This window comes from Cupressus sempervirens, chromosome 7 (assembly GCF_028749045.1).
Source record: "Cupressus sempervirens isolate cs-2001-9-10 chromosome 7, ASM2874904v1, whole genome shotgun sequence".
NCBI lineage: Eukaryota > Viridiplantae > Streptophyta > Pinopsida > Cupressales > Cupressaceae > Cupressus > Cupressus sempervirens.
The window spans coordinates 722775285-722802112 of NC_143124.1; the positions used below are offsets into that span (position 1 = coordinate 722775285).

General features: G+C 38.2%; 1 protein-coding gene across 12 annotated transcripts in view; it reads left to right on the forward strand.

The window, feature by feature from the left end:
* The window catches only part of SLP1 (Calcineurin-like metallo-phosphoesterase superfamily protein), a 257256-nt gene that overhangs the window by 181184 nt on the left and 49244 nt on the right, over nt 1-26828 (forward strand). For 2 of the 12 annotated variants that reach the window (XM_089792704.1, XM_089792689.1), the window contains exon 10: nt 18176-18448. The exons of 9 other annotated variants lie outside the window; for them this stretch is intronic. The gene's annotated coding sequence lies outside the window, so the exon portion shown is untranslated. Of the gene's footprint in view, nt 1-18168; nt 18449-26828 lie in introns of those variants that run through there. One more of the 12 variants, XM_089792691.1, reaches the window with a different exon arrangement.

Sequence of the window (26828 nt, forward strand, 5' to 3'; positions counted from 1 at the left end):
ACTTTTAGTCACCTAGGCATTTGATATTTGGTTAGTTGTCTCATGTCATAAAATTAAGACATATCTCATGTTCTTATCTTCTGCCCTCTCCTTGCCTACATAAGCAAGGCCTCTCTTGCATCTTGTATCATATTGTATTCTTGATTTGTTGGAATAGCATTTTTAGTTATTACTTCTCTCTTGTCATGTGGAGTCTGTGGTGTTGTAGATTGAAGATATTGGATGATTACTTCAACATGAGCCATAAAATATATCATCATCATCGTCCACATTAGATGATCTTTGTTGTGGCAATTGAGAAGAAACACATAACACTAGCACTATGCTACCACTAGACTAGTACTCCCATTCTCACTAGGTGACTCATAGTCATCATCAACATCAAGTGCTGGAACACGGGGATTGGAAACTAAGTCAATACGCTCTAACTCAATATCTCACTTTCTTGTCTCCCCTTCTTTGTAGCCACTTCGTTTCTGAGTAAGGAACCAAGGTTTGAATGCATAAATACCCTTTGACTAGTTGGAATAAAAAAAGTCAAAAATAATTTTTAAAATTAACTAAAATGTCCAAATTTGGTGGATTGACATGGCTGGAAGTGAAATTTGTCTGTGTTCATCCAAGCCAACTCCACTTGCTATAGATTGGACCTCATCCAAATCCACAAGGGACCAAACCCTGACTTGGACCCTGTAATGATCCCATCTTTTGGCCTTCACGTTCTCCAAAGTCTAAGTGGAGGATAAGAAAAAATTAAATTAATTTCTTATAAAGTCATTAAATAAATTAAAATTAAAAGGTGGCTTTATATTTAATTAATTATTGTATTACAAAGGAGATGCGTCTAGAGTGTATTAATTATTGGAAAGGTGGAAGCCTCTAGAAGCACAATCAATTATTGCAAGAGAGGAGTTTCTAGAGAGTGCATTAATTATTGGAAGGGGGAAGCTTCTAGCACTTGCAATTAATTAATGTTTTAGTTCTTTCTAGAAGGGTGAAGGAATAGGATAAATAGGGGTGAGAGTCTCATTGTTTAGCATGGGATTATTGTATCGAATGATTATGACTTGTATTTGATAAGAGCTTGGATGTGTGAATCACACTCCCTTCTTTTGGCAATAGAGGACGTTCCTTCTCTGTTGTAACATTCTAGACGTCATTCCCTTAGGGTTTAGCCTTTGGAATACATCTCTTTGTAATTGATTGCAGCATTCTCAGCATTAATATAATTTCAGCCTTGGTTCAGCTTTTGGGCATTCCTGGGTGTCCATTACAGTGGTATCAGAGCTTGCTTGCAAAGTGTTTCACGAAGTTATAACTAGTAGGTGCCCATTTCAGTGGTATCAAAGCTATAAGTCATTGCTCAAGAAGAGCGGAGCTGAAAAGTTGAAACCTAGATTTTATGGTCCCTACAGGGTGATTCGCAAAGTGGGCAAAGTCGCCTATGAGCTTGAGCTTCCAGAGGGCAATCGAGTGCACAATGTGTTTCATGTGTCTAGGCTTAAGAAAGCCATTGGTCAGAGTGTAGTGCCTTCTGCTGATCTACCCCCTTTGGATGAGGAGGGGAAGCTTGTGTTAGTACTCGTGGCTATTCTGGACACCAGAGAGAGGAAGCTTAGAAACAGGATAGTGAAGGAGTATTTGGTCAGATGGAAAGACCTGCCGGAGGAAGATTCTATATGGGAGAGTGAGCAGGTTATTCAGCAGGCTGGACTGAGATTGCTTGAGGACAAGCAATTTCAAGGGGGGCGGACTGTAATGTCCCTATTTTAGCAGTTGACCAAGTGTGTGTGCATTAGCCTTGTTCTACATGGTCCCGAGGGCTAACGAAGGGTTTAATGGGATCCTGGAGTGTTTTGGCCTAGTCATTTCCAGTTTGGGCCAAAACGAAGTTGATTTACTCAGTTTCAGGCATACTTACTATTTTTAGTAAGTCGGCATGACACAGTGCAGGTCAATTTTGGTGATTGGATTCGATACTCCTCGGTGAGAGCTTTTCGATGAGCTATCACTCGCATTATTCGGAGTCCCATTGCTAATACATTTTAATGCTTGAAGTTTTATTAAAGTAACGTCTAATTTAATTGTAAAATATTAAAGTGTTACTTTAATATTTATTTTATGGTGATGTGTACCCAAGGGAGACATAAGGGGTATTTTAATATATGTTTTATATATTACACATCTTTTATCCCACATTGCCCATATGAGTTGAGCGGACCCTTGGAAATAGAATAAAAGGAAGCATTTGTGGCTTCATTAGGCAGGTTGAATATGAGAAGAAATTGGTGTGTGAGTTGCAACTCCATTCTTGGCATTTGAGCACGTCTATCCTCTCTTGTAACATTCTAAACGTCATTCCCTTGGGGTTTGGCCTTTGGAATTCTTTGTTATTGGCTTCATTATCAGGCAGTTTAGTTGCATTTCCGGCTACAGACAGATTTGGTATTTTGCTCATATCTTCTTCACTACTTGTCCAATGCTTATGCCGCTTTGAGGGAATGGTATTATGAAGGTAGTGGACTAATTGAAGGACAAAGTATTGTAGCAGCAAGTTCGAAAGCATGGGTTGGAGTATTATGTCAATACTGCTGAAGTAATTAGTGAGTAGATAAATCTGCCATGTATTTGGTTTTATGAATTTTGAAAATAACATTTTATTAGCAGCAGTTCATTTCCACTTTGCATATTATTGTAGTTTCTTTCTTGTTTATGTTGTATGATACCAATTCCATGCACGAAACACAACAAACAAATAAACGTTTGATTTTCGGAGTTATAAGGGGTTTAAAACATTAAACGGAGAAATAAGAAGTTGAATGCAAACTGTTTGACATAATTCCTTTCAGCAATTTGGTTTAGTTTTTTTGGGACATCCAGGGGTGCCCATTACAGTGGAATCAGAGCTCTGAAATGGGCACCTACTCGTTATAACTTCGTGAAACACTTTGCAAGCAAGCTCTGATACCACTGTAATGGACACCCAGGAATGCCCAAGAGCTGAACCATCTATTGAAATTATATTAATGCTGAGAATGCTGCAATCAATTACAAAGAGTTGTATTCCAAAGGCCAAACCTTAAGGGAATGACGTCTAGAATGTTACAACAGAGAATGAATGTCCTCTATTGCCAAAAGAAGGGAGTGTGATTCACACATCCAAGCTCTTATCAAATGCAAGTCATAATCATCCGATACAATAATCCCATGCTAAACAATGAGACTCTCACCCCTATTTATCCTATTCCTTCACCCTTCTAGAAAGAACTAAACCATTAATTAATTGCAAGTGCTAGAAGCTTCCCCCTTCCAATAATTAATGCACTCTCTAGAAACTCCTCTCTTGCAATAATTAATTGTGCTTCTAGAGGCTTCCACCTTTCCAATAATTAATACACACTCTAGACGCATCTCCTTTGTAATACAATAATTAATTAAATTAATTAAATATAAAGCCACCTTTTAATTTTAATTTATTTAATGACTTTATAAGAAATTAATTTTATTTTTTCTTATCCTCCACTTAGACTTTGGAGAACGTGAAGGCCAAAAGATGGGATCATTACAAATCCGCCCTCCTTGAAATTGCTTGTCCTCAAGCAATTAAGTAACATAATGGACTCCAACCTCCACCTGGATCCCATTATGTGATATCCATATGGAAGTTAAACCAACTGCAAACCCGCATCATCAGGACCAACCCCTGTAGCCTAGCATTCAAAACTTGTGCTGATGAAGTCAAAATGTCATCATAAGGCAACTCCATAGAAGATCTATGAAACGTCGTCTTCCCTTTATCCACCTCAAGCAATTAAGTAACATAATGGACTCCAACCTCTACTTGGATCCCATTATGTGATATCCATATGGAAGTTAAACCAATTACAAATCCGCATCATCAGGACCAACCCCTGTAGCCTAGCATTCAAAACTTGTGCTGATGAAGTCAGAATGTCATCATAAGGCAACTCCATAGAAGATCTATGAAATGTCTTCTTCCCTTTATCCATCCACATAATATATATTGGATTGGAATGCATATTATCACCATCATGCATTGAAAAAGATGTAGTTGTAGGTGAACCATATGTACTCATGCTAACTGTATCAACAATAGGTGTTGCCGCATCGAAATATATGGACATAGGAACAACATTAACTGCTGCAACAAAAAACTGAACTGAATTTGTAGTTGATGAAAACTCATAATCATTAACATGTGTGGCTTCATTAGAAAATACATCAACCATTGCATTTATACCATTAAACTCCTCATTGGATGCTTCAACTGACATAGAAGTGGCTGCTGATATGATAGTATCCCCGTATTCTCCTAATTCCACTATTGCTACATCATCATCCCCTGACAAGGCTTCATATGTGGTCTCCTGACTTTGCACACATGTCTCTACTGACTCTGCCGAAATGCCCACATCACCAATATCATAGCTGGCTGGCTCTATACGTGTCTCGATCCCACCTGAGCAATCGACTACTTTCTGCTCTGGAGCAACGTACAAATCATCAATGTTGATGCCCATCTGTCTAGCCATAAGCTGCAACATCATATCCATTCGCCTATTCTGCTCCTATTGCATGCGTTGCCTCTTCTCTAATGTACCCAATAACTGTCTGAACATCACATCTTGATCTGGACTAATATACATCTTTATCTGGCTATCAATATGATCTCCACAGGATGGCAGGACTTATAGCTCTGATACCACTGAAATGGGCACCTACTGGTTATAACTTCGTGAAACACTTTTTCCCTCTATCCGGCTGTTCCAAATTCCCTATAAGACCTCCATAGGATGGCAGGACTTATAGCTCTGATACCATATGATCTCCACAGGATGGCAGGACTTATAGCTCTGATACCACTGTAATGGGCACCTACTGGTTATAACTTCGTGAAACACTTTGCAAGCAAGCTCTGATACCACTATAATGGTTACCCTAGAAATAGCTCTGATACCACTGTAATGGACACCTAGGAATGCCCAAAAGCTGAATCAACTGCTGAAATTATATTAATTCTAAAAATGCTGCAATCAAGTACAAAGAGATGTATTCCAAAGGCCAAACCCTAAGGGAATGACGTCTAGAATGTTACAACAGAGAATGAACGTCCTCTATTGCCAAAAAAGGAGTGTGATTCACACATCCAAGCTCTTATCAAATGCAAGTCATAATCATCCGATACAATAATCCCATGCTAAACAATGAGACTCTCACCCCTATTTATCCTATTCCTTCACCCTTTTAGAAAGAACTAAAACATTAATTAATTGCAAGTGCTAGAAGCTTCCCCCTTCCAATAATTAATGCACTCTCTAGAAACTCCTCCCTTGCAATAATTAATTGTGCTTCTAGAGGCTTCCACCTTTCCAATAATTAATACACACTCTTGAAGCATCTCCTTTGTAATACAATAATTAATTAAATTAATTAAATATAAAGCCACCTTTTAATTTTAATTTATTTAATGGCTTAATAAGAAATTAATTTAATTTCTTCTTATCCTCCACTTAGACTTTGGAGAACGTGAAGGCCAAAAGATGGGATCATTACAAATCCGCCCTCTTTGAGATTGCTTGTCCTCAAGCAATTAAGTAACATAATGAACTCCAACCTCCACCTGGATCCCAATTGAAGTAATGTGTGATATCCATATGGACATTAAACCAACTACAAATCAGCATCATTAGGACCAACCACATGTCGTGCAACCTAACACCCAATACTTGTGATGATGGTGAAGAAGTTAGAATGTCACCAAAAGGTAACTCTGTATAAGATCTATGAAATCTCTTCTTCCCAACTGCTGCAACACAAAACTAAATATTTGTAGATGGTGAAAACAAAGCCCAACTCCACTCAGGAGAGTGATCAATATCAACCTCAAACATCAAATTGTCAATAAGACAATGTGGCATCCATGTTGAACATAGTACTATAGCAGAAGTGAACATCTACACTTTGTTGATCAATAGTATAATATGACTCTGTCACTATATTACTCACCTCATTAGCAATAATAGGTGTACTATCTTCAAATCACACATCTACAACTGCATGCATACTGCTAAACTCCTTGTTGGATGGTTCAACGGACACAGAAGTGGCTACTAATAGGACAGTATCCTCGCATTCTCCTAATCCCATTATTGTTGCATCGCCATCCTCTGACAAAGCTTCATATGTGGACTCCTGACTATCACCAATAGCATAGCCCGGTGGTGTCTTGATCCCATCTGAAGAATCAACTACCTCCTGCGCTGGAGCAACATACAAATCATCAATGTTGATGCCCATCTGTCTAGCCATAAGCTGCAACATCATATCCATTCGCCTATTCTTCTCCTGTTGCATACGTTGCCTCTTCTCTAATGTACCCAATAACTGTCTGAACATCACATCTTGATCTGGACTAATATACATCTTTATCCGGCTATCAGTATGATCTCCACAGGATGGCAGGACTTATAGCTCTGATACCACTGAAATGGGCACCTACTGGTTATAACTTCGTGAAACACTTTGCAAGCAAGCTCTGATACCACTGTAATGGACACCCAGGAATGCCCAAAAGCTGAACCATCTACTAAAATTATATTAATGCTGAGAATGCTGCAATCAATTACAAAGAGTTGTATTCCAAAGGCCAAACCCTAAGGAAATGACGTCTAGAATGTTACAACATAGAATGAACGTCCCCTATTGCTAAAAAGAGTGTGATTCACACATCCAAGCTCTTATCCAATGCAAGTTATAATCATCCGATACAATAATCCCATGCTCAACAATGAGACTTTCAGCCCTATTTATCCTTTTTTTTCATCCTTCTGGAAGGAACTAAAACATTAATTAATTGCAAGGGCTAGAAGCTTCCTCCTTCCAATAATTAATGCATACCCTAAAAACTCCTCCTTGGAAATAATTAATTAAATCGAGAGGCTTCCGTCCTTCCAATAATTAATACATACCTTAGAAGCTACTCCCTTGTAATTAATAATTAAATTAATGATGATAGGAAATGGGAAAGTATTTTGATGGACTTCATCACTGGTTTACCACGAGTGCAGGGAAGGGATTGCATCTATGTGGTGGTGGACCGCTTGACGAAGTTTGCTCACTTCTTTGCTATTCCGTCCACTTACACAGCAACACAGGTGGCAGATCTTTTCTTTAGAGAGATATTCAGGTTACATGGGCTGCCCAGATTCATTGTCAGCGATCAGGATAATAAGTTTATGAGTGTTTTTTGGCAAGAGTTGTTTAGGTTGTGTGGTACAGATCTTACACCTAGCACTAGTTATCATTCGCAAACATATGGGCAAACAAAGATTGTGAATAAATGGGGGGAAGGATATTTGAGGAACTATGTAACTACACAACAAAAGGCTTGGATCATATGGTTGCATATGGGAGAGTATTGTTATAACATCACTTATCATATGTCCATCAAGATGACTCCTTTCATGGCACTCTATGGCTATGAAGCACCTAGCTTCATGGATTTAGTTTTGGGGGACAGTACAGTGCCCAAAGCCAAAAACTTATTGCAGGATAGTCAGGACATCCTGAAAGTGCTCAAAGAGAATATACGACAGGCCCAGAAACAACAGAAATTGTATGCTGATAAGCACCGAATAGAGCGTAGCTTTGAGGTAGGGGATATGGTTTACTTGAGGCTACAACCATATAGACAGTCATCGCTCAAGAAGAGCGGAGCTGAAAAGTTGAAACCTAGATTTTATGGTCCCTACAGGGTGATTCACAAAGTGGGCAAAGTCGCCTATGAGCTTGAGCTTCCAGAGGGCAATCGAGTGCACAATGTGTTTCATGTGTCTAGGCTTAAGAAAGCCATTGGTCAGAGTGTAGTGCCTTCTGCCGATCTACCCCCTTTGGATGAGGAGAGGAAGCTTGTGTTAGTACCCGAGGCTATTCTGGACACCAGAGAGAGGAAGCTTAGAAACAGGATAGTGAAGGAGTATTTGGTCAGATGGAAAGACCTGCCAGAGGAAGATTCTACATGGGAGAGTGAGCAGGTTATTCAGCAGGTTGGACTGAGATTGCTTGAGGACAAGCAATTTCAAGGGGGGCGGACAGTAATGTCCCCATTTTAGCAGTTGACCAAGTGTGTGCACATTAGCCTTGTTCTACATGGTCTCGAGGGCTAACGAAGGGTTTAATGAGATCCGGCAGTGTTTTGGCCTAGTCATTTCCTGTTTGGGCCGAAACGAAGTTGATTTACTCAGTTTCAGGCATACTTCCTATTTTTAGTAAGTCGGCAGGACACAGTGCACATCAATTTTGGTGATTGGATTCGATACTCCTCGGTGAGAGCTTTCCGATGAGCTATCACTCGCATTATTTGGAGTCCGATTGCTAATACATTTTAATGCCTGAAGTTTTATTAAAGTAACGTCTAATTTAATTGTAAAATATTAAAGTGTTACTTTAATATTTATTTTATGGTGATGTGTACCCAAGGGAGACATAAGGGGTATTTTAATATATGTTTTATATATTACACATCTTTTATCCCACATTGCCTATATGAGTTGAGCGGACCTTTGGAAATAGAATAAAAGGAAGCATTTGTGGCTTCATTAGGTAGGTTGAATATGAGAAAAAATTGGTGTGTGAGTTGCAGCTCCGTTCTTGGCATTTGAGGACGTTTATCCTCTCTTGTAACATTCTAGACGTCATTCCCTTGGGGTTTGGCCTTTGGAATTCTTTGTTATTGGCTTCATTATTAGGCAGTTTAGTTGCATTTCCGGCTACAGGCAGATTTGGTATTTTGCTCATATCTTCTTCACTACTTGTCCGACGCTTATGCCGCTTTGAGGGAATGGTATTATGAAGGTAGTGGACTGATTGAAGGACAAAGTATTGTAGCAGCAAGTTCGAAAGCATGGGCTGGAGTATTATGTCAATACTGCTGAAGTAATTAGTGAGTAGATAAATCTGCCATGTATTTGGTTTTATGAATTTTGAAAATAACATTTTATTAGCAACAGTTCATTTCCACTTTGCATATTATTGTAGTTTCTTTCTTGTTTATGTTGTATGATACCAATTCCATGCACGAAACACAACAAACAAATAAACGTTTGATTTTCAGAGTTATAAGGGGTTTAAAACATTTAACGGAGAAATAAGAAGTTGAATGCAAACTGTTTGACATAATTCCTTTCAGCAATTTGGTTTAGTTTTTTTGGGACATCCAGGGGTGCCCATTACAGTGGAATCAGAGCTTGCTTGCAAAGTGTTTGACAAAATGTCAAACAACTGAAGTATAAAGATTTTTGGTGTTTGAAGAAGTTATAACCTGTTGGGGTTATTACAGTGGTATCAGAGCTATAAGTCCTGCCATCCTGTGGAGGTCTTATAGGGAATTTGGAACAGCCGGATAGAGGGAAAAAGTGTTTGACGAAATGTCAAAACACTAAAATCAAAAATAAGTAAAAAAACACAGGCTAAGCATTTATGTTTGAGCATGCGACAGGGGTCTTATAATTTCCGCGATACCAGAGCAAGACAAAATAGGATTTCAGACTTGCAAAGCAAACAGTCTAGTACATCCGTGCAGGTGGACATTGAATCCAACCATACAGACACAAAGGAGATATTCTTTAATCAGGACAATAATATGGGTGATCGAGATGACAGGAATACAGGATTAGGGGAAGGCGGAAATGCTGGTCTAGATCACGGGGAGGTACTGTTCAGATAGTTATTGGATACATTAGAGCAGGGGCAGCGTATGCAGCAGGAGCAGAATAAGCAAATGGACATGATGTTGCAGCTCATGGCTAGATAGATGGGTGTCAATATTAATCCAGGTGATGCCAAGAACAGAAACAATAACAACGAGGGAAACAATAACCATGGATGCCAAGGCAACAATAATGGTCCTGAGAATAACATTAATGGTAATAATGGACACGGCAACAATGGGAATGAGGCTGATAACTTTAGACACGTTGCACGCCCAGCATGGACTGCGAGCTCGAGACCTCTTCTACCCACTTTCCCACCCAGAGATCCGGTTCAACTAGTAAACGAACTGCAGATTACCGAGTTACAGGATCAGTTTAGGAGGGACTGGGAGGCTAGTGGACTGGAGTTTCAGGCGGATATTTCCCTTAGAGATTATATGGACTTGAGGATGAGACACATGCCTAAAGCAGGAGGGAGGAATCAAAACTTTGAGCTGAGGAAGAAAGTTGGAAAACTTTCTTTACCTTATTATGATGCTTCAGGGAAGATGACTGCACGAGCTTGGGTGCAGAAGGTAGATACATACTTGCAGCTAAATCCTATGCCTGAGGAGGAGGCTATCAAGTATGCGGCTATGCACTTGGATGGCGTTGCACATGAATGGTGGCATCATGGCATGGTGACTTTGGGGCATAATCAAATTACATCCTATGAGGAATTCATCGAAACATTGATTGAGAGATTTGACACTAAGGATCTCGAGTTACATTTCAAGGAGCTAGCACAGTTCAAAAAGTCAGGTTCTGTGGATGCTTACATTGTCGAGTTTCAGCGCTTGTCTGTACTTGTTACTGATATCTCTCCTAGGAGATTGGTGGTGTTATTTTGTGATGGTCTTGCTGATCATTACGAGGTTGGGTGAAGGGACATGATCCACCCACCTTAGCTGAAGCAACTAAAAAGGCACGAGATTTAGCCCCTTCAGTATACAAAGGAAAAAACCATTCAACAGATTCTTCCTACCGCAAGGACAAAGACAGAAAACTGTTTCAGAAAGAGTGTAGCAAACCCAAAGTAGGATCAAAGGGACTAGACAATGAAACCTTGAATGAACTTCGAAAAAATAAGTTGTGCTTCCATTGTAGAGAGCCTTGGGACTTATCTCATAAATGTTCTCTCAAGGCTAAGGCAAATCAAATGGAGTATTTTTCAGCAGAAGAGTCAGAGTCAGAAGGGGAGGATCAGCACTCCGATTCAGATGAGGGTAACACTATAGAGGAGAGCAACATTCCTAAGGATGATAGATCGTTGGCACGCTTGACAGGGGCCGAAAAGGCAATCACATTTAAGGTCAGGGGTACTATCCAGGGGCAGAAAGTGATATCTCTTATTGACACTAGGGCTACACATAACTTCATAGATGCACAGTTGGTAGCCAGGAGAGGGTTACAAACAAAGGAGCATGATGGGTTTAGAGTCATGGTGGCTAACGGTGATAAGTTATTATGCACTCAGAAGATATCTAATCTTCGCATCAGGTTTGGAGATGGCTACGAGTTGGAGGATGAGTTCTATGTTGTGGACATGGGAGATTATGATGTCATCCTCGGCATGACATGGATGGCTTCACTAGTTGAGTTCACACTCAATCAAGCGAAATTGGAGATGAGATTCCAACATGAGGGCAGAACTGTGGTACTTAGAGGACTTTCAGATGGAGGTTGCAGAGTAGTGTCCTTGAGGAGAATGCAGAGATTTTTTCATCATGATGACATAGAGTGGGCGACAGAGTGCTACATTATGCCAACTTCACCAGAGCCACAAGAAAAGAGTCATCCGCCAGATATCCAGAAGATACTTGATAGACACGCTAAAGTATTTAGCAATATTCCTCATGGGGTTCCTCCTGACAGAGGGATGGAACATGTTATTGAGCTCGAGGAGGGAGCCAAACCAGTTATGATTACTCCCTATCGTCATCCTAAGAAACACAAGGATGAGATAGAGAAGGCGATTAAGGATTTGTTGGAGATGGGGCATATTAGGCCCAGTAAGAGCCCCTTTGCTTCAGCAGTAGTATTGGTAAAGAAGAAGGATGGGACGATGTGCATGTGCATCGATTACAGGGCACTGAATAAGAAAACAATTAAAAACAGGTATCCCATTCCTAGGATTGATGAGCTGATTGATGAGTTGCATGGGGCATGCTTCTTCACCAAAATTGATTTGCGATCCGGATACCATCAGATCAGGATGAGAGCAAAGGACATTGAGAAAACAGCCTTCCGATGTCACTATGGCCACTTTGAGTTCATGGTTATGCCATTTGGTCTAACCAATGCACCTGCTACATTTCAAAGTTGTATGAACCAAGTATTCACGAAGCAGCTGAGGAGATTTGTCTTGATCTTCTTTGATGACATCTTGGTCTTCAATAAGACCTAGGAGGAGCACTTACATCATCTGGAGGAGGTGTTATCTATTATGGAGAGAGAGTCATTGTATGCCAAGGAATCTAAATGTGAGTTTGGCATGACTGAGCTCCTTTACCTTGGGCATATCATTAGTGCAGATGGTGTTTGGGTTGATCCCGAAAAGATTAGAGCTATTGTAGAGTGGCCTACTCCCACAAACCTTACACAACTTAAGGGATTCTTTGGTTTGTGTGGTTTTTATAGGAGGTTTGTTAAGGGATTCTCACAGATTGCTACACCCTTGACAGATCTTACCAGGAAAGGAGCCTTCGTGTGGACAGGGGCAGCACAGAGGTGTTTTGAGCATTTCAAGCAGGTAATGTCTTCATGTCCAGTTCTAGCTCTACCAGATTTCACGAAGCCTTTTGAGCTTCATTGTGATGCATCAGGTGATGGGATTGGAGCAATATTGATGCAGGAGAAGCATCCCATTGCATTCAAGAGTAGGAAGCTCCGGGGAGTTGAGAAAAGTTATTCTGTCTATGACCGGGAGATGTTGGACATAATGCATGCATTGGCCAAATTTCGATCATATTTGGTAGGTGGACGTTTTGTGATCAAGACTGATCACAACAGTATTAAATACTTCATGAGCCAGTGTGATCTTTATGACCGACAACAAAAATGGGTGACTAAATTGCAGGCTTGTGACTTTGACATAGAGTTTGTCAAAGGTAAGAAAAATGTGGTGGCTGATGCCTTATCTCGGAGACCTCACTTATGTGCTCTGGCAAAGATTTCAGGAGATTGGAGAGATCGGATTATAGCAGAATATGTCGGAGATGCTTGGGCTTCTAGATTGATTTCAGGTACCATACAGGATGATCGCTATGAGGTGATAGATGGATTGATCAGAGTTCAGGACAGGGTTTATTTGATTCCGTCATCACATTTGAGAGAGGCGATACTGAAGACATTTCATGATGCACCCACAGCTGGACATCCGGGGGTCTTCAAGACCTACAAGCAGATCCAAGAGCGGTTTTCATGGAAAGGGCTCAAGAATGATGTTCAGAGGTATTTCAGGGAGTGTGTGGTTTGTCAACAGAATAAGGGAGAGCACACATTTCCTGCAGGTTTATTATAGCCCTTGCCCATTCCTGATAGGAAATGGGAAAGTATTTCGATGGACTTCATCACTGGTTTACCACGAGGGAAGGGATTGCATCTATGTGGTGGTGGACTGCTTGACGAAGTTTGCTCACTTCTTTGCTATTTCGTCCACTTACACAGCAGCACAGGTGGTAGATCTTTTCTTTAGAGAGATTCAGGTTACATGGGCTGCCCAGATTCATTGTCAGTGACTGGGATAGTAAGTTTATGAGTGTTTTTTGGCAAGAGTTGTTTAGGTTGTGTGGTACAGATCTTACACCTAGCACTAGTTATCATCCGCAAACAGATGGGCAAACAGAGATTGTGAATAAATGGGCGGAAGGATATTTGAGGAACTATGTAACTACACAACAAAAGGCTTGGATCAGATAGTTGCATATGGGAGAGTATTGTTATAACACCACTTATCATATGTCCATCAAGAAGACTCCTTTCATGGCACTCTATGGTTATGAAGCACCTAGCTTCATGGATTTAGTTTTGGGGGACAATAGAGTGCCCAAAGCTAAAAACTTATTGCAGGATAGTTAGGACATCCTGAAAGTGCTCAAAGAGAATATACAACAAGCCCAGAATCAACAGAAATTGTATGCTGATCAACACCGAATAGAGTGTAGCTTCAAGGTAGGAGATATGGTTTACTTGAGGCTACAACGATATAGACAATCATCACTCAAGAAGAGCAGAGCTGAAAAGTTGAAACCCAGATTTTATGGTCTCTACAGGGTGATTCGCAAAGTGGGCAAAGTCGCTTATGAGCTTGAGCTTCTAGAGGGCAATCAATTGCACAATGTGTTTCATGTGTCTAGGCTTAAGAAAGCCATTGGTCAGAGTGTAGTGCCTTCTGCCGATCTACCCCCTTTGGATGAGGAGGGGAAGCTTGTGTTAGTACCCGAGGCTATTCTGGACACCAGAGAGAGGAAGCTTAGAAACAGGATAGTGAAGGAGTATTTGGTCAGATGGAAAGACCTGCCGGAGGAAGATTCTACATGGGAGAGTGAGCAGGTTATTCAGCAGGCTGGACTGAGATTGCTTGAGGACAAGCAATTTCAAGGGGGGCGGATTGTAATGTCCCCATTTTAGCAGTTGACCAAGTGTGTGTGCGTTAGCCTTGTTCTACATGGTCCTGAGGGCTAACGAAGGGTTTAATGGGATCCTGGAGTGTTTTGGCCTAGTCATTTCCAGTTTTGGGCCAAAACGAAGTTGATTTACTCAGTTTCAGGTATACTTACTATTTTTAGTAAGTCAACAGGACATAGTGCATGTCAATTTTGGTGATTGGATTCGATACTCCTCGGTGAGAGCTTTCCGATGAGCTATCACTCGCATTATTCGGAGTCCGATTGCTAATACATTTTAATGCCTAAAGTTTTATTAAAGTAACGTTTAATTTAATTGTAAAATATTAAAGTGTTACTTTAATATTTATTTTATGGTGATGTGTACCCAAGGGAGACATAAGGGGTATTTTAATATATGTTTTATATATTACACATCTTTTATCCCACATTGCCCATATGAGTTGAGCGGATCCTTGGAAATAGAATAAAAGGAAGCATTTGTGGCTTCATTAGGCAGGTTGAATATGAGAAGAAATTGGTTGCATTGCCAAAAGAAGGGAGTGTGATTCACACATCCAAGCTCTTATCAAAATCAAGTCATAATCATCCGATACAATAATCTCATGCTAAACAATGAGACTCTCACCCCTATTTATCCTATTCCTTCACCCTTCTAGAAAGAACTAAAACATTAATTAATTGCAAGTGCTAGAAGCTTCCCCCTTCCAATAATTAATGCACTCTCTAGAAACTCCTCTCTTGCAATAATTAATTGTGCTTCTAGAGGCTTCCACCTTTCCAATAATTAATACACACTCTAGACGCATCTCCTTTGTAATACAATAATTAATTAAATTAATTAAATATAAAGCCACCTTTTAATTTTAATTTATTTAATGACTTTATAAGAAATTAATTTTATTTTTTCTTATCCTCCACTTAGACTTTGAAGAACGTGAAGGCCAAAAGATGGGATCATTACAGACCCTAAACTAGATTTGAATCACGTTCAAATTGAACCAATACCTAGGACTTTCCCTGCACAAACTGGTAAAGTAGTTTAGCTCTAGAAAATGTAGAGTTCAATATAGTGTGTGAAATCAATTGCAAGCTTGTGATTGTTTCAACCAAACAAATTGACTTTCTAAGTTGTTACTTTTGCATTGAATATGAGATTATTATTGATTTTGAGATCATGATTTGACAATTTCAAGTTGTGGCAACGATTGTTTAAGTCAATAATTGAACAAATTATTGATGTATTTGATAATGTAAAAAATTTCATGACATAATTTAATAATGCGGGTCTTTTGGCAATACTTGATGATTAATACAATAGGTTGAATCCTCTCAAAATTCATTGAGAGCTTCCTTTTTATGAATTTTTAAAAAAAAAGAATTTTAACTTTACATGTGTTAGGACACTTGATTGCAACTATTACACAATTAAGGAGTTAAGGATGACACTTTTTACAAGCTTATTGGAACACTTATATAAAAACCTTATGTTAATATAATCAAGGTCCTAGAATACTGGAGGAGATGGGCATGAATCAGTAATCACCAACTTTGACCAATCTTCAAACTTAAACTTCAACCTTATCAAACTAATTAACCAATGATGATCTTATCATTAAATCGTTCATTTATCCGTGTATGTTAACCTGTGAAACTTAATCATAAAGCAACACATAAAAACCATCTACACAATAACACAAAGATTTTTATCGTGGAAACCCTTGGTCAGAGGAAAAAACCATAGTGGAAATTAATTCCCACATTTTGCACTCTTTTGAAATGTGCTTAGCTAAGAGCTTAGCCTTGTGAGGAGCTTATATAATGTTCGGTTAAGAACAAACCATGTTAGGAGTCACTGGATTAAGAGATTTGCCTCTAGCCGTGTTAGGAGCTTAGCCCTATTAGGAATAACCTCATTGGAGGATTTCTAACTCAAATTAACAAGACACCTTGTTAAAGGAATTAACTTCAAATCTTGCTAAAGATCCTACTTGTCCTATTAAGAGTTACTTTGCTAGAGGATTTAGACTTGTCAACTTGTTAGGATTAACCAAGTGAAATGATCTGAGAATAGCACTTCACATTTGCTTGTACAAATCCTTTTCAACTCACTATCCACTTCCTCTTGTAGACATTTAATTATCAGAGTGATTATACACCTCTTGTTGATCACTTCTCTTTACATTGATAACTCCTCTTCCGCTCACCTACACACACAATGGTTGTTTTTCATACACGTACACTTGCATCATTAGACAAACCTAACCCTAAACATGTTATGATGAAAGGTGCTCCCCTTAATACCATAAACACATTGTTAAGAATCTAACTTGGATAATCCATAGGTCTATCAGTGCAGATCGTACCTAATTCTTCACATAATATATTCTCAATGAATGGCATTTAAAATGATTTATATGTGCCCTATAGGTTTCGACGATCTGAAAGGAAATAATTTAGTTTGGCTATAACTAATCCTAGTTTAACTTAACTAATGTTTGCCTTATAGTCGCTAGTTTAGGGATGACTAATCATTAGTGTTTGCCAAGGGTTATGTCCCTTAAGGGACATACCCTCCAAAGAGAGTATATAGGCGGGTTATGATTGCAGTTTGGAGACACACAACAAACATATAGTCTGATCTCCAAGCAGTCGTATTCCCACGAGTTTACAACAGTGTATTAAATCACTCAAGTTTATAAATTGAATCCTGTATCAACAGTTGTCTCATATATAGATCCGACTAAAGGATCTGTTCATTCGAATTATAACAAGGATCATCCTAAGCATACCTAGGTTCTGATCTTAAAGTTTGATTTAAATCTGCAAAACTGTACATGGTATCAGAGCCCTATTATTAGATCTAGGGCTCTGCAGATTTTCAGTAATCAGACCTGTTTATATTCAGTAGTTGTCTTCTATTTCTAGTGGCATATACAATCAGGCCTGAGGATAGATTCGATGGGAAGGAACACTTTGAAGCATGGAAATTCAGAATCTTGATGATTCTTGAAGAAAATAATGTTAGACAGTTTGTTGATGGAGCATCCAAACAGCCCCCTATTGAACTTCACAAATCCATATGGACCAATGGAAACAGGAAAGCCATTCAAATCATCTTGGATGGAGTTAAGAATGACATCGTACCTATGCTTACAAAACACCAAACTGCCTACGATATGATGAATGCATTATGAAATGCATTTGAAGTAAATAATGCAACGAGGGTCCTTGCAATAAAGAGACAACTAAATCACATCCAGATAAAGAAAGGAGAATCAATAAACTCTTATTTCCTAAGAGTTGTTGGCATTAGAGACCAAACTAACGCTCATGGCCTTAGATGGATTGCCAGAATCATGGGAAACATTGGCACAAGGAATAAGTGCTAGAGATTAGCTTCCAGATTTTAACAGACTTAAGAATGATTGTCTTCAGGAAGATTCAAGAAAACTAAAGAAAGGAGGAAAACCTAAAGTGGAAGATGAAGAACTTCACGTTCTTAATGCCAACTCTTATAAAGGCAAGAAAAAGCATTTCAAGAAAAATAAAGCATTTTATGATTATATGATGGACTTATTGGATTCTAGATACTATGATTCGATAGTACGTATGTTTGCTTCATTCTTGCTTTGAGATGTTTTATGATGTAGTGAGTGATGTAAATAGATTATTTTGATGTAATTAAATGAATAGTTAATTACATAATTTAATGCAATTATCGCTTCAACTATATTATTTTATGCAATTGCATTTGATCATGTTGTTAGTGTGCAGGATTTATATCCCCAGCAGTGGCACATGGAGTCAGTGATTTGGTTATTTTTACCTAGCAAATGTCGTCCTTGTATGGGCGACATATCTTGTTTAATTGTTAATTAAACCCTCTGGTGATTAATAAATCTGGACTCATTTGCATTTGTGATGAGACCCGTATTATGTATGTGCATTTAGATATCTACATTTGGTCACGAAAATTATTAAGGAAAATTGTGATTGAATGTTTAAGGGTATTTTGGGTTTTGATTTTATTATTTTAATTGCTGGCAACTTTGTCGTAGTTGAATTCCATTTAATTGGAATTACCTGATTTTGTCTAGGCTAAAGAGGGATTTAATTTTGTGATTCTGTTATTTCCCTACATTAATATTTCTTTTTTACATTGAATATATATCCCAGAAAGGGGATTATTCCTCACTTCTTAGTTCTCGAACTAGAAATTTGAGAGCAAAATCCCAAATCCTCTTCAAGAGGAATTGTTGTTTTATTCGTGGCAAGAGCTACAAGTGTGGGATTGTCGTGAGGTTGATCTTGTTGGATCCAGCTCAGGGAGACCTTGGTTTGTCGTGATTTTTGGCGGCTTTTGCGGAGCGATTATTTTTTCGCAAGTGTTTCTAATTTTGCCTTTTTGGCTATCATTTAAGGCTCTCGTGTTTTCTTGTTTTGACTATGTTTCTGAGTCAGTTTCTGGTAGTGTTATGTTAGGAGGCGAAGAACTATGGTTCCCCTTTGTTTCTGTATGTTGGCTCTACCTAGTTGGGCGGGTATGAACATTTATGGTTTTTTGGTGTGGGGGTTTTTGATTGTTATGTTGGTCATTTTTACATATGGACTTTGAACCCAAATTTTATTAGATATCTGGTGTTTTTATGCCCACTTGTGAAAAGGGTTTTAATTTTGTTGATTTTAGTTAACATTGGTTTTTGGGCATTTTTTGCTTCGCCTCAATTTGTGTGCCACCCTATTTTCTTGGGTGTTTCTTGGCAGTGATGTTGGTCATGGACCCAGATTATCCATGAGTAATTTGATCCAACCATAAATGTTTTGGTTTGCATTGCGATTCATGTTGAATCAGTACTCTTGACTATGTGCTCGGTTGAGTAATTGTTTACTTAGTATGTTATTTGTTTCTCATCTAGCCCTTGTTGTTTATGATCATCGTATAGTTGGTGTGCCCACACACGAGCACATGAACATGCATTTCTCAAGTTCTTGCAAGACCTGAACTCCCAGTTTCTTTCGGTTGAGTTATGTTCATTGGGGTTGGGTTGGGAAACTACATTGCCTACAGGCACTCATCATGTGGATAGCATGGGTGTGTAGGGTAGACAAGTGGAGGGCTTCTCTCGTATACCCCGGCTATCCTGACAAGTTATATGTGAGGAAGTTTCTAATAAGTGATAACTAAATGAATTCATGGGTAACTAACTAAGATAAGAAAATATTGCATACCTGTATGGCTATTTGTAAGGTATGTGCTTGTTCGATTATCTGAGGGCCAACTATCTACACAGTTCATCTGGGGACACAACACGATGGCCTCCTAAGGGAGTCCTGAGGGAGAGGTTTCATATGATGTTTAGTTTGGGAGTCCCAAGTGATCTACTCTCCACTAGAGTCCCTACATAGTAGACCCATAGAGTGTCTAACCATGACCTATTGTATTGTATTGTCTCATGATCTTGGTTTCAGTCCTCTATACTATTTGGCATGAGTGTTAGCCATGGATGATTGTTTTGTGTGTGTTTGAGGTCAGATCACTATCTCCATCAGCACAGCAGGAGTGGGCCTATGGGTTTCACATGGTTGTGAGGCGTAGCTACCTATACCATTGCTGGGGACAGACGTATAGAGTTGGCCTTCCTCCATGTTCAGTTTCAGAACTGGATGCTCACATGGTCATCTGTATCTATCAGAGTTTGTTTCCATGTGGCTTTTGTTATTTCAATTTATTGAGATAGTTGATTTATGCGCATGTAAGTTCACTACAATGTTGTTTTCCACATGATTACATTAGATGCAATGGATTAGATGTTAGAATTACTTGATCTCCTTATGCTTTCGAGTGTTTACTCCTCAACTATTGTGGTTCCAGTACTCCTCAGTGTGGAGGATCTGACTCTTTCCCCCTTCTAGTTGTCCGTCAGATTGTTTCTTTGCAAACTTAGGCGACATAAGTTCAACATTGGGCGATACTAGAAAAGTATCACACATCTATAGAAAGAAATATCGTGCAATATTGGAAAGTATCGCACAGTAGTAATAAGTTCTATTGTGTGACACTAGTAAAGTATCACACAGTAATAGTAAAGTATATTGTGTGATACTGAAAGGTATTGCACTGTAGTTGTAAGAAGTATCATGCGATATTGGAAAAGTATCGCCTGTTTGTATTGTACAGTATCGTATGATTCTAGAAAAGTATCGCCTAATTTCTATGCAAAAACTACTTTGGCAAACATTAGGTATTTCTAGACTTGTCGGTTGAGGTTCGAAGGGTGCTTTGGATACCATATTGGGTTGCCCCCCTTCCCTAGTCTTGACAGCTCAGAGATTATGGGTTTCTTGTTTGTTTAACTTTCATAGTTGGTTATTGAATGTGTTAATAAGTAGTGATGCTTCGAGATCATTGGTTGCTTGGATTGCTTGGTTAAGTCTTATGTTGCGATGTTTTGAACAATTGCATGTTGATATTGTTTCCTTAAAAAAAATATGTATTGGCTTTTATTTATCCTTGTTCCAAGGATCTCCAGGTGGGGCATTACATGTGTTGTCTTGTTTGGAAAACTTGCTCATGGAATCAAATCCATTTGGTGATTGATCTTCCTCACTAGGGGTAATCCATTAGGTACATTATCTGACATAATTTCGGGAAACTCTACCAACAAATCTGCAAATACCTCATCTACTTCTTAACCATCTTTTGGGATTACAACAAAGCATATGCTCATGCTTCATACCTTGGAGAAACTCATTTCTATCAACAAAACATATTTTGGCAGCACTACATACCATTTATTCTTTCTCATTCAAAGGTTACAACTTATGTTTTACTCCATCATTTGTTAGAGTGTAGGTATATGCTCGCCCATTACAACATGTATGTCAAACTACCATGCCTACCCAACTACATATGGCATATGTCCATAGGTATGACATCACAAAGCACCTTTTGTTGGTAGCTTCCAATCTTGAGCTTCACTAGACGCTACTCATTGACCATGACTTTGTGGTCATCCTGCACCTAGGCAATACAATACAGATGTGGGTGTTTCTGCATCTTGAGATTTAACTTGGTGACCATCTTTTTTGATACCAAATTGTTATTACTTCCACCACCAATGATCACATTGCAACACTTATCTTCACATTTGCACCTAGTGTGAAACAAACTCCTCATTTGATCAGGTTCATTTTCTCCACTTAGGAAGACTCTCTTATTAACTAGGACTTCTACTCTTTCAATATCTTCAAAATGAAATGATTTGGCATCTTCATCAACATGCATGACTCTGGCCTGGCCTTCGGTTCTCTGATCTGTTCTTTCTTGGCCCTGGGAACATTCAAATTCTCTATGCCCTTCTTCTCCTAGCGAACATTTTCCACGGAAACCTCCTCTTTCAAATCCTTGTCCTTCGCCTCTTCCTCTCTGATTTCTACTATTTTGATCATGGAAATGATTGGAATTATTTCGTCTCTAGTTCTGACTGTTATTGTTGACCACATCCTTGTTCTTCTGATCATCATTTCAGCCTCCATAAGACTGTCAGTCAAATCTTCCACTGCAACCTCTTCCACTATTCTTGGTATCATACTTTTTCCGTAGCTTCTCCTCAACTCTTAGGAAAAACTGGTACACCTCCTGAATACTGGTCATTCAAACCAAACTCGGCTCCTCCTGGATGCTTGGCCTTAACCCATTAAGACAAATGGGCAACTTTCTTCTTATCAGCTTTCGCATGGCCAATTCTAATGAGAACTCGGTAGAACTCTTCAATATGCGCTTGAACAAATCTTCTCAATTGCTTCAACCCTTGCATTTTCTTCAACAAATGAAGCTCATAATCCATGAGAATGAATTGTTGCTTCATTTTAGTTATCATTCGATCCCATCTAGTGATTTTGTCCTTCCCTCTTCTATTTCATTTCAAATGGATCTCCTACCACCAAATCTTTGCATGACCCTTCAATTTGGCCTTCGCAAACTTGACCCTATCTGGATTTCAATATCTTCATATTCAAAGTACTCTTCCAATTCATTGATCCAATCAATCAATTTCTCTAAGTTAAGATTTCCCAAAAATGTGGGAACATCAAACTTAACTCTTTTTCCAATCTTGGAAATAGCATTAAAAAGCTTTTCCTCCTCTGGTTTAAGAACTTCATCTACTACAGCTTGATCAACATTTCCATCTTCTCTTTCATCCTCACTTTCATCATCTCCTATGGCAAGATTCATTCATTTGTGCATTTGTTCTTGCAATGCTTTCATTTGCCTTTAGATGGCTCTAAAACTCTCAGGTGTAACAACTATGACTCTCCCACCACGCTCTCTTTGTGGAGGCATCTTTGCACTTCTGCTGAAACCCTAGTGCAAATTGCCTCACAGTTGGCGATTTGTTTACACATGCAAGAACTCCTACTCTAATGCCACTTGATGAAGGGTGCTCCCCTTAATACCATAAACACATAACAGGAACAAAGAAATAACATCAATTTACGAGAACAAAATATGAGCTTCTTATTTTTGTTGCAAATGTGGAATTACAGAATTCAGAATTACAATTTGTTAACCCACATGGGCGCCTTCATTACAATAAGACGAAGCCATGAACTATCACCTAGAATTGTCTTAAACAATCTATGGGCATTTCTTAAATAGGCAATTTTATGTCGTCTGAGAAGATTATAGCTGCTCAAACTTAATACCTAGGGCCGACAGACTCACAACACATATAGAGTCGGCTAAATACACCTTTGACATTTATTTTGAAAGTTTTGGCTTGCCCAAATTCGGAAGGCCATAATTTTTAAACCATTGCTCTAATTTTCTATTATAACCCTATTTTGGAATCCTTAGCTTCTGACCTACAGGCTTGGATCTACGCAAGTGCCCATCCGTCAAGTTTTCGAGCCTCATCCGGGCACTTTGAGGCCTTCAAAACTCAGCCCAAAGTTTTTGTATCAAAAATTCACAATAACTTCACTAATACTTATGATATGACATTGAGCCTCAATTGGCAGGCTAATATGCCTGAGATAAACCTCCACCTTTGAAATTATGACATTTGGAGCTCGTATGACTGACTTATTGAGTACCAAGCCTCCATAGACAACAACTCTACATTAAGACAACCCTTGTTCAAATTGTATCACCTAATCTAGTAGTGTAATAAAGGAATACTAACTAATAAAGCATTCACAAAACTAAATAAGTTAACACTTATTATCACCAAAAGGAAGGCAAACCAAGAATGGTAAGCTCCCTGGGCATAACCTATGATAACGAAGCTATGTCCCTGATGGGATAAGGGATGTATGCTCACAATGTGCTCAAGCTTCCAATGGGTGGGGGTTTTTACCAAGTGTGTAGATGGGTGAAGGTTTCAACAATGGAGGTATGAATGGATTTCAGCATTATGATGGTATTTTGGTAGATTTTAGGTTCTCAAAATAGCATTATAAGTTTGCATAAAAGTGGATTTATATTTTGTGAGAGAGAAGGGCTTTATTTATAGGCCAAGGGGTAGAAAGATGGAGGGTCAAGATGCAAAGATGGAAGAATGGTGAGGGAGGGTTAAGATGCTTTGAAAGGGAAGCACATGGATTGTGCTTGTTTAGAGCCAATACGGGAGTGACACCTGTCACAAGGAGGATGACTGTGAGGGGATGGGATAAGGGTTGGTCAAAGGGAGTAATGAGGGAGGATGAGTGTGTAAGAGGGATGTAGGAGGAATTGATGGCATGTAAGAGCCATTAATGCTCTTGGATAGGGATGGAAGAGGATAAGAGAGACTTATTGACTTTGGTTTGGGTTAACAAGTCTTAACCCTTGCTTAAAGTTGTGCACATGTTTAGGAGGGGGATTAAACTTAGCTTAGAAGGGAGTTAGAGGGCAAGTGGCTTAGCTTTGATGGGATGGGTTAGTTAGATGGCTAAGTGAGGTTAGTATGGGTGAATGGGTTGGATTAGGGGTTAGGGATGTTTTAGGGGTTTGGCTAATTTATTAAATGATTTATTTAATAAAAGAGGGGGATGTGGGATTAAACTAAATAGATTTGAGGATTTATTTAATTTAATAGAGGAATAGGGATTTAATTGATAAATTGATTTTGGGTTATCATTTGATTTTATCAATTGAAGTACTATAGTTAATTAATTTAATTAATTAATTAGGGGATGATGATTAATTAAATAGTAAACATTAAATTAGTAATGCCCTAGGAGATGACTAAATAAGATTACCTATTTGTGTAATCAAATTTAGGTGTCTACACAAGCAACTGAAATGAAATATTGTTTGGTTGATGCAGGATTGCTCATACATCCAAGATGCTCCTACATCATGTTACACATGAAAATTCAACAACATTTGACTAAAATGTGGTATACAAGAGATTTCATCTCATTTTTTAATGTATAACTGATCATTCAAATTTATTTGCTTCCAAATCATTGCCACCATCATCAACTATCTTACAAACTTGAAAGATCTACTTGAAACAACCTACATATTATCAATTCATGATCAAACTTAACATTTAACTCATTCTTCTTTTTTCTTTCTAAAATTTGTTCAATCAATCCAAAACATACCTTCTTGTAAACCAAATCATTTGTAACTCTTAAATTAATTCACCAACATAATTGTTGTCATAAATGTTTGAGTTTCATCACTTGAAACAATACATTTGATAAACCAATAAAATTATTCACTGATAGTCATGAAGTGACAAACCCGATAAGATTGGTCATCTTCAATCATTCATAACTCACTCAAATCTTATGTCATACATGAAAGTGCAAACATAGGAACTAGAGACATATCTAAGTCTTGCATGCCAATCGTGCACACTAAATCATCATACAAATAAGCCACACACTTGATTTCAATTTGTCACTTACACATTAAGTTAAGTTCTTCCTAATAAATAGTTCAACATGCATTACCAAGTTGACATTAATGACAACACAATAATCTATTCAATCGTCACCAAACGTATTCTCCAAGACATCATACAACCTCCTAACAACTTATTGAAGACATTCGTATTATTTAACATTAGTTAAGCCAGCAATTTTGCCATTTTGCATTCATGGAAACATCAAACGATGCCAACAAAAATAGCTAGTAACTAATACAATATTCATTGAATGTTCCTTGACATGTTTAGATCTATGATTTTGCTTCTTGACATTTCTCCCCTTGGGAATATGATCTCCTTAATCATCAATTCTTCTCCCAAATTTGCGTGTTCTTTCTATCATGTCTTATCTTCTTCTCTGTATTCTAATACTAATCCTTTTGATCTTCAATTTCTTCTAATCATCTCCTGAGTTATTGTATCTTCTGATTTTCTCCTCCTTTAGTGATTCACTCATTTCTAAATCTACCTTCATACTATGAATTCCCAACAACTTTCTGACAAAACAATCAACTACTAAACCAACCAACTCGTTTATAACATCAACCCATAGAAAGATAGTCATTAAGTCATGTGGATTGATGCATCCATTGCATCTTAATCTTTGACCTACAAGGGAATGACCCCTATTATACCTCTCAAATACTCAAAAGAATATTTAGGTAATGGTTTATAGTAAATATGTTTGTTACTTGCTCCTTTGATATAACATAATTCATTCTCACTTCTATATTGTTTCCCTTAAATAACAATATCTAATGGCAATATGCTTTATTTTGGGATGTTGTATTGGATTCTTAGACATGTTTATAACACTTGTGTCATCACAGTAGATAGTAACTGATTTAGTGACCTCATTTATACCTTCCAAGAATTGCTTAATCTAAATAGCTTGTGAGAAATTATAGGATGTAGCAACATAATTTGCTTCACCTGTCAACTGAGATATACAATTTTGCTTGTTACTAATTCAAAACACTTATCTTATTCGAAGAAAGAATGCTCCACCACTTCTACTCTTTGTGTCATCTACATTTCCTACCCAATATGCATCAATAAATACTCTCAAAGGAAAAATCATCATTAGAGTAATCATCTCTTCAAGATGTTTGAATATCCTCTTTACTCCTAGAATATTTGCTTCGTTGTGGTTAGACTGAAATCTTGCAACTATTTCAACTGCATGAGGAATATTTGGTCTGCTATGAATTATATAATGCAACTTTCCAATCATCGATCTGTAAAGAGTTTCATTCACTAAACCCGAAGTATCTTCCTTAGACAATTTAAAACATGTGAACATAGGTGTACCAACTAGTTTTGAATCTTCATGCCAAAAGTTTTCAACACTGTCTTGACATACTGTGATATCCCCATTTTGGCATACAAATTAACTAATAAATAAGTATTATACATAAAGAGTATAATATTAATAATCGATAATTTATATAAAATATTATAATTATACTAAGATACAAATATAAATTGTTATATATATTATATAA